Source organism: Pristiophorus japonicus, chromosome 19 (genome assembly GCF_044704955.1).
Source record: "Pristiophorus japonicus isolate sPriJap1 chromosome 19, sPriJap1.hap1, whole genome shotgun sequence".
Classification (NCBI taxonomy): domain Eukaryota; kingdom Metazoa; phylum Chordata; class Chondrichthyes; family Pristiophoridae; genus Pristiophorus; species Pristiophorus japonicus.
The window spans coordinates 62174880-62187553 of NC_091995.1; positions in this window are offsets into that span (position 1 = coordinate 62174880).

Genomic DNA, 12674 nt, shown 5'->3' on the forward strand with positions numbered 1-12674 from the left:
CCTAGCATCCTCCTCGCAGATCGCACTGCCACCCAGCTTGGTGTGATTTGCAAACTTGGAGATATTACATTGATGGAATTATTGAAAATCGTCACAGTTCGAGGAAACCGTACCGCCGCTCCTCTCTGCTCCTCCTTATAAAACTTCCGCCCAGGCTTGCTCCCGCTCTTTCAACACCCGCTCCTCTCTGCTGCCGCACTGTAAACAGCCACTCCTGTGTGTTCTCGCTTTTTAAATAGCCGCTTCCCTCTGCTCGTACTATTTGAAAAATAATTCAAAACCTTTACTCCCTCACTTTACAAGCGCTCCGCACTGCTCCCGCTCTTTATACAGAAGTATATCTGTGCCTCAGCTCATTTAACAGCCGCTCCTCTCTGTGCACTCTCTTAAACCGGCGTCAACTTAATTTTTAAATGAAAGGTTTCCGAAATACTTCCATAATAACTGCATTGGCCGTGTCTCCCGCGTTGGCAGGCATGAATTCTACACCTGAACGACCAACGCTCAGATTCTGAATAAATTCAATTTTAAAGATAGTGCAATTGGTGTTAATTTGAGTTAATAAAAGGCGAAGAACAACAAAGCACATCATTTTCTGACGATAGGAACATAGAAACGTAGAAAGTAGGTGCAGGATTAGGCCACTCGTCCCTTCTAGCCAGTACCACCATTCAATATGATCATGGCTGAGCATGCAACTTCCCTACCTTTCCTGCTTTCTCTCCATAGCCCTTGATCACTTTAGCCGTAAGGGCCATATCTCACTCTCTTTAGAGTATATCTATCGAACTGGCCTCCACATCTTTCTGTGGTACAGAATTCCACAGGATCACAGTGATCTTAGTGAGGAAATTTCGCCTCATGTCGTTCCTAAATGGTTTACACCTTATCCTTAGACTGTGACAGTTTGTACTGGGCTTCCTGCATTCGGACTGCGGGAACCTTTTTCCAACATCAGTCCTGTCGATTCCCGACCGAATTTTAAATCGTTCTATGAGCTTCCATCTCATTCTTCTAAATTCCAGCGAGTATAAGCCTAGTCGATCCAGTCTTTCTTCATGTCAGTCCTGCCATTCCTGGAATCAGTCTAGTGAATATTCGCTCCACACACTCAAAAGCAAGAATGTCCTTCCTCAGATTAGATGATCAAAACTGCACATAATACTCAAGGTGTGGTCTCACAAAGGTCCTGTACAAAGGCCCTGTTCCGATACCCGAATCTACTCGCTATGAAGGCCAGCATGCCATTTGCTTCCTTTACTGCACGCTGTACCTGCATGCATGAATAACTTCAACGACAGATGTACCACAACGCCCAGGTCTCGTTGCCCCTCCGCTTTTACTAATCTGTCAACATTCAGATAATAATCTGCCTTCAAGGTTTTGCCACCAAACTGGATAAACTCACACTTATTCACATTATACGGCATCTGCCATCCATTTGCCCATTCACCGAACCTGTCCATGTCCCCCTGCAGCCTCCTAGCATCCTCCTCGCAGCTCGCACTGCCACCCAGCTTGGTGTGATTTGCAAACTTGGAGATATTACATTGATGGAATTATTGAAAATCGCCACAGGCCGAGGAAACCTTACCGTCGCTCCTTTCTGCTCCTCCTTATTAAACTGCCGCCCAGGCTTGCTCCCGCTCTTTCAACACCCGCTCCTCTCTGCTGCCGTACTGTAAACAGCCACTCCTGTGTGTTCTGGCTTTTTAAATAGCCGCTTCCCTCTGCTCGTGCTATTTGAAAAATAACTCAAATCCTTTACTCCCTCACTTTACAAGCGCTCCGCACTGCTCCCGCTCTTTATACAGAAGTATATCTGTGCCTCAGCTCATTTAACAGCCGCTCTCCTTTGTGCACGCTCTTCAAACAGTCGGTCAGCTTAATTTTTAAATGCACAATTTCCGAAATACTGCATTGGCCGGGAATCGACCCGGGTCTCCAGCGTTGGCAGGCGAGAATTCTACCCCTGAACCACCAATGCTCAGGTTTAGAATAAATTCACTTTTAAAGATCGCGCAATTACTGTTTAATTTTTGTTAATAAAAGGCGAAGAACAACAAAGCACTTCATTTTCTGACGATAGAAACGTACAAAGTTGGTGCAGGAGTAGGCCATTCGTCCCTTCCAGCCAGCACCACCATTCAATATGATCATGGCTGATCATGCAACTTCACTATCCCTTCCTGCTTTATCTCCATACCCCTTGATCACTTTAGCCGGGAGGGCCATATCTCACTTTCTTTAGAGTATATCTATTGAACTGGCCTCCACATCTTTCTGTGGTACAGAATTCCACAGGTTCACAATGATCTGAGTGAAGACGTTTCTCCTCATGTCGGTCCGAAATGGTTTACACCTTATCCTTAGGCTGTGACCGCTGGTACTGGGCTTCCTGCATTCGGACTGCGGGAACCTTTTTCCGACATCAAACCTGTCCATTCCCGACCGAATTTTAAATGTTTCTATGAGCTCCCCTCTCATTCTTCTAAATTACAGCGAGTATAAGCCTAGTGGATCCAGTCTTTCTTCATGTCAGTCCTGCCATCCCTGGAATCAGTCTGGTGAATATTCGCTACACACTCTCAAAAGCAAGAATGTCCTTTCTCAGATTAGATGATCAAACTGCAGATAATACTCAAGGTGTGGTCTCACAAAGGTCCTGTACAAAGGCCCTGTACATGTCTCCATGCTGCGATACCCGAATCTCCTCCTTTTGAAGGCCAGCATGCCATTTGCTTCCTTTACTGCATGCTGTACCTGCATGAATACCTTCAACGACTGATGTAGCCACAACAGCCAGGTCTCGTTGCCCCTCCGCTTTTACTAATCTGTCAATATTCAGATAATAATCTGCCTGCAAGGTTGAGCCACCAAAGTGGATAAACTCATACTTATCCACATTATACGGCATCTGCCATCCATTTGCCCATTCACCTAACCTGTCCAAGTCCCCCTGCAGCCTCCTAGCATCCTCCTCGCAGCTCGCACTGCCACCCAGCTTGGTGTGATTTGCAAACTTGGAGATATTACATTGATGGAATTATTGAAAATCGCCATAGGTCGAGGAAACTTTACCGTCGCTCCTTTCTGCTCCTCATTATTAAACTGCCGCCCAGGCTTGCTCCCGCTCTTTCAACACCCGCTCCTCTCTGCTGCCGTACTGTAAATAGCCACTCATGTATGTTCTCGCTTTTTAAATAGCCGTTTCCCTCTGCTCGTGCTATTTGAAAAAAAACTCAAATCCTTCACTCCCTCACTTTACAAGCGCTCCGCACTGCTCCCGCTCTTTCTGCAGAAGTGTATCTGTGCCTCACCTCATTTAACAGCCGCTCCTCTCTGTGCACGCTCTTCAGACAGTGGGTCAGCTTAATTTTTAAATTCACGATTTTCGAAATACTTGCAGAAAAACTGCATTGGCCGGGAATCGAATCCGGGTATCCCGCATTGGCAGCCGAAAATTCTATCCCTCAACCATGAATGCTCAGATTTTGACTAAATTCACTTTTAAAGATAGTGCAATTAGTGTTTAGTTTTTGTTAATAAAAGGCGAAGAACAACAAAACACCTCATTTTCTGAAGATAGAAACATAGAAACTTAGTGCAGGAGTAGTCTATTCGTCCCTTCCAGCCAGCACCACCATTCAATATGATCATGGCTAAGCATGCAACTTCACTATCCCTTTCTGCTTTCTCTCCATACCCCTTGATCACTTTAGACGTAAGGGCCATATCTCACTCTCTTTAGAGTATATCTAGTGAACTGGCCTCCACATCTTTCTGTGGTACAGAATTCCACAGGTTCACAATGATCTGAGTGAAGAGGTTTCATCTAACGTCGGTCCTAAATCGTTTACACCTTATCCTTCGACTGTGACCGTTAGTACTGGGCTTCCTGCATTCGGACAGCGGGAACCTTTTTCCGAAATCAAACCTGTCCATTCCCGACCGAATGTTAAATGTTTCTATGAGCTCCCCTCTCATTCTTCTAAATTCCAGCGAGTATAAGCCTAGTGGATCCAGTCTTTCTTCATGTCAGTCCTGCCATCCCTGGAATCAGTCTGGTGAATATTCGCTACACTCCCTCAAAAGCAAGAATGTCCTTCCTCAGATTAGATGATCAAAACTGCACACAATACTCAAGGTGTGGTCTCACAAAGGTCTTGTACAAAGGCCCTGTACAAGTCTCCATGCTCCGATACCCGAATCTCCTCGTTTTGAAGGCCAGCATGCCATTTGCTTCCTTTACTGCATGCTGTACCTGCATGAATAACTTCAACGACTGATGTACCACGACACCCAGGTCTCGTTGCCCCTTCGCTTTTACTAATCTGTCAACATTCAGATAATAATCTGCCTTCAAGGTTTTGCCGCCAAAGTGGATAAACTCACACTTATCCACATTATACGGCATCTGCCATCCATTTGCCCATTCACCTAACCTGTCCAAGACCCCCTGCAGCCTCCGAGCATCCACCTCACAGCTCGCACTGTCACCCAGCTTGGTGTGATTTGCAAACTTGGAGATATTACATTGATGGAATTATTGAAAATCACCACAGGTCGAGGAAACGGTACCGCCGCTCCTTTCTGCTCCTCATTATTAAACTGCCGCCCAGGCTTGCTCCCGCTCTTTCAACACCCGCTCCTCTCTGCTGCCGCACTGTAAACAGCCACTCCTGTGTGTTCTCGCTTTTTAAATAGCCACTTCCCTCTGCTCGTGATTTTTGAAAAATAACTCTAATCCTTTACTCCCTCACTTTACAAGCGCTCCGCACTGCTCCCGCTCTTTATACAGAAGTATATCTGTGCCTCAGCTCATTTAACAGCCGCTGCTTTCTGTGCACGCTCTTGAAACTGCTTAATTTTTAAATGCACGGTTTCCGAAATACTTCCATAAAAACTGCATTGGCCGGGAATCGAGCCCGGGCCTCTCGCATTGGCTGGCGAGAATTGTACACATGAACCACCACTGCTCACATTTTGAATAAATTCAATTTTAAAAAATTCTAATTTAAAGATAGTGCAATTAGTGTTCAATTTTTGTTAATAAAAGGCGAAGAACAACAAAGCACCTCATTTTCTGAATATAGAAACATAGAAACTTAGAAAGTAAGTGCAGGAGTAGGCCATTCGTCCCTTACAGCTAGCACCATCATTCAATATGATCTTGGCTGAGCATGCAACTCACTACCCCTTCCTGCTTTCTCTCCATACCCCTTGATCACTTTAGACGTAAGGGCCATATCTCACTCTCTTTAGAGTATATCTATTGAAATGGCCTCCACATCTTTCTGTGGCGCTGAATTTCACAGGTTCACAATGATCTGAGTGAAGACGTTTCTCCTCATGTCGGTCCTAAATGGTTTACACCTTATCCTTAGACTGTGACCGCTGGTACTGGGCTTCCTGCATTCGGACTGCGGGAACCTTTTTCCGACATCAAACCTTTCCATTTCCGACCGAATTTTAAATGTTTCTATGAGCACCCCTCTCATTCTTCTAAATTCCAGCGAGATTAAGCCTAGTCGATCCATCTTTCTTCATGTCAATCCTGACATCCCTGGAATCAATCTGGTGAATATTCGCTCCACACACTCAAAAGCAAGAATGTCCTTCCTCAGATTAGGTGATCAAAACTGCACATAATACTCAAGGTGTGGTCTCACAAAGGTCCTGTATAAAGGCCCTGTACATGTCTCCTTGCTCCGATATCCGAATCTCCTCGTTTTGAAGGCCAGCATGCCAATTGCTTCCTTTACTGCATGATGTACTTGCATGAATAACTCGAACAGCTGATGTACCACAACGCCCAGGTCTCGTTGCCCCTCCGCTTTTACTACTCTGCCAACATTCAGAAAATAATCTGCCTTCAAGATTTTGCCACCAAAGTGGAAAAACTCACACTTATCCACATTATACGGCATCTGCCATCCATTTGCCCATTCACCTAACCTGTCGAAGTCCCCCTGCAGCCTCCTAGCATCCTCCTCGCAGCTCGCACTGCCACCCAGCTTGGTGTGATTTGCAAACTTGGAGATATTACATTGATGGAATTATTGAAAAGCGCCACAGGACGAGAAAACGGTACTGTCGCTCCTTTCTGCTCCTCCTTATTAAACTGCCACCCAGGCTTGCTCCCGCTCTTTCAAAACCCGCTCCTCCCTCTCTGCTGCCGCACTCTAAACAGCCACTCCTGTGTGTTCTCGCTTTTTAAATCGCCGCTTCCCTCTGCACGTGCTATTTGAAAAATAACTCAAATCCTTTACTAACTCACTTTACAAGCGCTCCTCTCTGCTCCCGCTCAGTGAACAGCCACTCCGCTCTTTTCCAGAAGGATATCTGTGCTTCCACTCAGTAAACATCCGCTTCTTATCTGTGCACGCTCTTTAAACAGTCGGTCAGCGAAATTTTTCAGTGCATGGTTTCCGAAATACTTCTATAACAACTACAGTGGTTGGGAATCGAACCAAGGTTTCCCGCATGGCGGGCGCGAATTGTACGCCTGAACCACCAATGCTCACACTTTTACCTAATTCCATTTGAAAGATATTGCAATTAGAGATTCATTTTATTAATAAAAGGCGAAGAACAACAAAGCACCTCACATTCTGAAGAGAGAAACATAGAAACTTAAAAAGTAGTTGCAGGAGTAGGCCATTCGTCCTTCGAGCCAGCACCACCATTCAATAAGATCATGGCTGAGCATGCAACTTCACTACCCCATTCCTGCTTTCTCTCCGTACACCTTGATCACTTTAGCCATAAGGGCCATATCTCAATCTCTTTTGCGTATATCTAACGAACTGGCCTCCACAACTTTCTGTGGTACAGAATTTCACAGGTTCACAATGATCTGAATGAAGAAGTTTCTCCTCATTTCGGTTCTAAATGGTTTACACCTCATCCTTAGACTGTGACCGATGTTACTGAGCTTTCTGCATTCAGTCTGCGGGAACCATTTTCCTACATACAACCTGTCCATTCCCAACCGAATTGTATATGTTTCTATGATATCCCCTCTCATTCTTCCAAAATACAGCTAATATGAACCTAGTCGATCCAGTCTTTCTTCATGTCAGTCCTGCCATTCCAGGAATCAGTCTGGTGAACCTTCGCTGTACTTCCTCAATAGCAAGTACGTCCTTTCATCAGATTAGGAGACCAAACTGCACACAATACTCAAGGTGTGGTCTCACCAAGGCCCTGTACAGCAGTAAAGTCTCCATGCTACTATAGCTGAATCTGCTCGCGATGAAGGCCAGCATGCCATTTTCTTCCTTTCCTGCATGCTGTACCTGCATGAATAACTTCAACGACTGATGTACCACGACACCCAGGCCTCGTTGCCCCTCCGCTTTTACTAATCTGTCAACATTCAGATAATAATCTGCCTTCAAGATTTTGCCACCCAAGTGGATAAACTCACACTTATCCACATTATACGGCATCTGCCATCCATTTGCCCATTCACCTAACCTGTCCAAGCCCCCCTGCAGCCTCTTAGCATCCTCCTCACATCTCGCACTGCCACCCAGCTTAGTGTTATTTACAAACTTGGAGATATTACATTAATGGATTTATTGAAAAACGCAACAGGTCGAGGAAACGGTATCGCCGCTCCTTTCTGCTCCTGCTTATGAAACTGCCGCCCAGCCTTGCTCCCGCTCTTTCAACACCCGCTCCTCTGTGCTGCCGCACTGTAAACAGCCACTCCTGTGTGTTCTCGCTTTTTAAATAGCCGCTACCCTCTGCTCGCGCTATTTAAAAAATAACTCAAATCCTTTACTCCCTCACTTTACAAGCGCTCCTCTCGCTCCCGCTCAGTGACCAGCCGCTCCGCTCTTTATACAGAAGTATATCTGTGCTTCCATTCATTTAACAGCCGCTTCTCTCCGTGCACGCTCTTTAAACAGTCGGTCAGCTAAATGTTTAAATGCACGGTTTCTGAATTACTTCCTTAATAACTGCATTGGCCTGGAATTTTCCAGGGTCTCCCGCATTGCAGGCGAGAATTCTACCCCTGAACCACCAATGCTCACACATTGATCGAATTCAATTTTAAAGATAATGCAATTAGTATTTCATTTTTGTTAATAAAAGGCGAAGAACATCAAAGCACCTCACAGTCTGAAGATAGAAACATAGAAACATAGAAAGTAGCTGCAGGAGTAGGCCATTCGTCCCTTCGAGCCAGCACCACCATTTAAGATGATCATGGCTGAGCATGCAACTTCACTACCCCATTCCTACTTTCTCTCCATACTCCTTGACCCCTTTAGCCGTAAGGGCCATATCTCACAGTCTTTTGAGTATATCTAACGAACTGGCCTGCACATGTTTCTGTGGTAGAGAATTCCACAGGTTCTCAATTATCTGAGTGAAGCAGTTTCTCCTCATCACGGTCCTAAATGGTTTACACCTTATCCTTAGACGGTGACCGCTGGTACTGGGCTTCCTGCATTCACTCTGCGGAACCCTTTTCCTACATCAAACCTGTCTATTCGCGACCGAATTCTATATTTTTCTATGAGATCCCCTGTCAGTCTTCTAAATTCCAGTGAATATAAGCCTAGTCGATCCAGTCTTTCTTCATGTCAGTCCTGCCATCCCAGAAATCAGTCTGCTGAATATTCGCTGCACTCCATCAATAGCAATAATGTCCTTCCTCAGGTTAGGTGAACAAAACTGCACAATACTCAAGGTGTGGTCTCACCAAGCACCTGTAAAACTGCGGTAAGACCTCCCTGCTCCTATACTCAAATCCCCTCGCTATGAAGGCCAGCATGCCATTTGCTTGCTTTACTGCCTGCTGTACCTGCATGCCTGCCTTCAACGGCTGATGTACCATGACACCCAGGTCATAGCAATATAGAAGGCACCTCAAGTCGCTGGAGATATATCACCAACGATGTCTCCGCAAGATTCTGCAAATCCCCTGGGAAGACAGGCGCACCAAAATCAGTGTCATCGACCTGGCTAACATCCCCAGTATTGAAGCACGGACCACATTCGATGGTTCACATGCCAGATACGAGACTCCCTAAACAAATGCTTTCTGCGGTGCTACTTCATGGTAAATGAGCCAAAGGGGGACAGCGGAAACGTTACAAGGACACCCTCAATGCCTCCCTGGTAAAGTGCGACATCACCACTGACACCTGAGAAACCCTGGCCGTAGACCACCCGAGGTGGAGAAAGTACAAAGAGCTCTTCGAGTCTCAATGCATAGAGTATGAAGAGACCAAGTGCAGGCAGCGGAAGCAGCGCGCTGCAAACCAGCCCCACCGACCCCTTCCCTCAACAAATGTCTGTCCCAACTGTAGCAGGGTCTGTGGCTCTCGTATCGGACTGTTCAGACATCAAAGAACTCACTTTGCGCGTGGAAGCGGGTCCTCCTCGATTCCGAGGGACTCTCTATGATGAAGTTTAAAATGTTGAATGTTTCCACACTGGCCATGCATTGACTAATGATAAGCGCATAAAGGTACATGGAAGACTAAAGATAGCCATGATTGGCAGCATTTACAGCTTCAATCAGCAATTGTAGTTCCACTTGTTGAACGAGGCCTCGTCATTTACTGCTGACTTTGAAACAGAAGGCACAGAAGTGTATGTTGTATCACTACAATGAACGATGCACTGCTGATGGTTGGGGCAGCAACAGTGCGGTGAGCTGAAAATTTGTTGAGGAACAGCCGTTCACCTTGCAGTCTAAACCGCCAACTGCATTTGGAAGGGGACTCGAACCAGGATCTCGGTGGCGAAAGCGCCGAATCCTAACAACTAGACCACCAGAGAAGCTGCTGTAAGGCTCTTTACCAACATGGAGACCAACCCAGTCTGTCCTCCTTGCTCCTTCGAAATTCTCATCAGATTCGCGCCAGGTAAAACTGTTCGTAGCAAATGGCAATTTTTGTGGAGAACACCAAAGACATGTCCGCGCAACCACGGCATTAAGTGTGGGTCGGCATCCACTGAAATCCATTTCATTCTGTCCTTTTATCAGGAATTTACACTCTCGCTGCCTGGTGTTTTTGTCCTGAACTGCAGCCTTGTGCCCATCTTGGGGCGACAGAACCGTTCTGTCTGTCTGTTCCCACTTGTAACCATTTACGGGAACAGGCCTCCAGTTCATCGTTTATCAGCAAAGCAAGAAACACAACTAAACAGAAATATGTGTCTCTCCAAACCGTCGGCAAAGAAGCACTGGTTGTTATTCCAAATAATTCCCAACCCTTTGGGATTCTGTGTGGATTTGTTTCGTTATAATGATTTGATTTTAAACGTTCCGAAAAACCGAATAAAAATTGTAGGAATGGTTCGTACGGGAACCGAACCATTTATTAGCATCACGCAGTCATCAACTGCGCCAACCGGTCAAAAAGTGCACTTAGGGTGCGTGAAAGCCCAGCCTGAGGGGATTGTGTTTCAGGCTCACACTGGATGACAGAGTTACTGCATAAACATTGAACACATCACATCGCTTAAACATTGTTCACTCTTCATATTCAAAACTGGGCAGAGTGTAAATAGAATGTAACAGAAAAAGAGCGCTGAATCTAAAAAAAATTCATGTTGAAAATTATTATCACGCAACCGCTGAACAACCCATCCCTCAAGCACTGTCCCGATATAAAACCAGCTTCTCCCCTTAAAATGAAGGGAACGCAAAATAATCAGAAATTGCTGAAACCCGGGATTTTTAGATTTTCAGTTGTATCAGTCTAACAGTCTCCCAAACGGAGCTATTTCGGAAAGAGAACAAATATATCAAAACTTTTTCACAACTTTTTGAAAGAAAACATAACCCCGGAAGGAATTGCCCCGCCCACACAGTCCTCACTTCGGGGCAATGGGTCCCAAACACATCTCGGAGCTCAGGTTGTGTTAATGTAATGTATAATGATATTGAAAATCTTAATGCTCATGTTAACTTATCACTGGCCACGATCCAGGCACTCTCTGATTCCGGACTTGTACTCTTTGCTAAGTTCAAAATGTGCATTTTTCCGCACTGGCAATTAATTGCCTGATAGCCGGGCTATGATCAGCTCGATTTGTTAGGGTGATGCCGCGCAAGAACTTACATGGAAGAATAATGATCATTGTGATTGTTCTCACACTGCAGTTAAATGATGGCGAAACGTAAAGTGTCAATTAGCAATTGTAGTTCCATATGTTGATTTAATGTTCTGCTGAAGTGTTCATAAAGACACAAAGATTGCACACCAGGCTAGATCTCACAGTGTTGAAAACACAGTGAAATATACTGGAGAGTTTATAACTGTTTCAGAACATAAAATGTCAGTAAAATTCCCCGTTCTTTTCTCGGCACTGATGGGCTGTGAAAGGGAGACGGGCCGAAGTCCCACTGAGCCGCACTGACCCTGAGCCAAGGTGAAATTAAAGCAGGTTCAGTCCTTAGCAGTGACATGCTGAAGAGAGATAAGAGTCGCGAATCAAGGAGAAATTTAACGTTACTGATGTTGAATCTCGGTGAGATCAAACACCCCATGATTCAGAGCGTGGAAATCGCCTGTGAACCCTAAACAGAGAGACACAGTGAGCCAATATGCAATATAGGAGGGGCCCAGGCCAAATGTATATATTAATGCTCAGGATAAGTTATATTAGTCATTATCTGATGCCACTCTTGTACAGGTTATTAAGTTTAAAATAGTAATTTTTTCCACACTGGCAGTGCATTGATTGATACCCGTGCTGTGATAAGTTAGTGTGATGTGGCGCAAAAAGGTACACGGGAGACTAATGATACCACGATTGATCTGACACTTGCAGTTAAATATTTGCAGCATTTACAGTGTGAATCCGCAGCTCTAATTCCACTTGTTGAGAGAGATCTAATCATTTACTGCTGAGTTTAAAACAGCAAGCACAAAAGTGTATTTTGTATCGCTGGAATGAATGATGCGCTGCTGATGGTTGGGGCAGCAGCAGTGTGGTGAGCTGTAAATTTGTTCAGGACCGGCACATTACCTTGCATTTCAAACAACTTAAAACACACTGATCCGCACTGACCCCGAGCCAAGGTGAAATTATGTTAAGTTCACTCTTTAGCAGCGAGAAGCAGAAGAGAGATAACAGTCGTGAATCAAGGAGACATTATCTGATGATGATGTTGAATCTCCTTTATATCAAACACTCCATGAATTCTCTGCTCGGGGATTCACAGCTGGGGAATCACCTGATAAATCAGCTTAAACATGTGAAACTACAACCTCAGTCTCTGCTCCCTGTCTGTCATTGCAGGGAGGCAGCTGCTGGCTCCGCCCCAGGGCTTAGTTTGTGTGGAGTTTGCACATCTCACCCGGTGTGGTACTGAGCCCCACAAAACAGAATGCGTTCCGGTTCCTTCCTCGGTCTTACACATGTTAATTTATTGCACGCGGTGTGATCTGAGGCCACACAGAGCAGGGAAAGCCCAGGCTCCATCCCCACCTGTGGTATGTCACTCCATGACCCAGTGTTGTACTGAGACCCACACAGAGCAGGATGTGTCGAGTCTCCATTACAGACTTGTGATTCGTTGTTGTCATTCTGTGTGCTACTGACCCCCATATAGAGCAGAAAGAGCAGGTCCCATCATTGGCCTGTGCTCAAGAATGTTTAGTTCCCAGGGCATCCAGTGAAGCAACCACGTGTATATC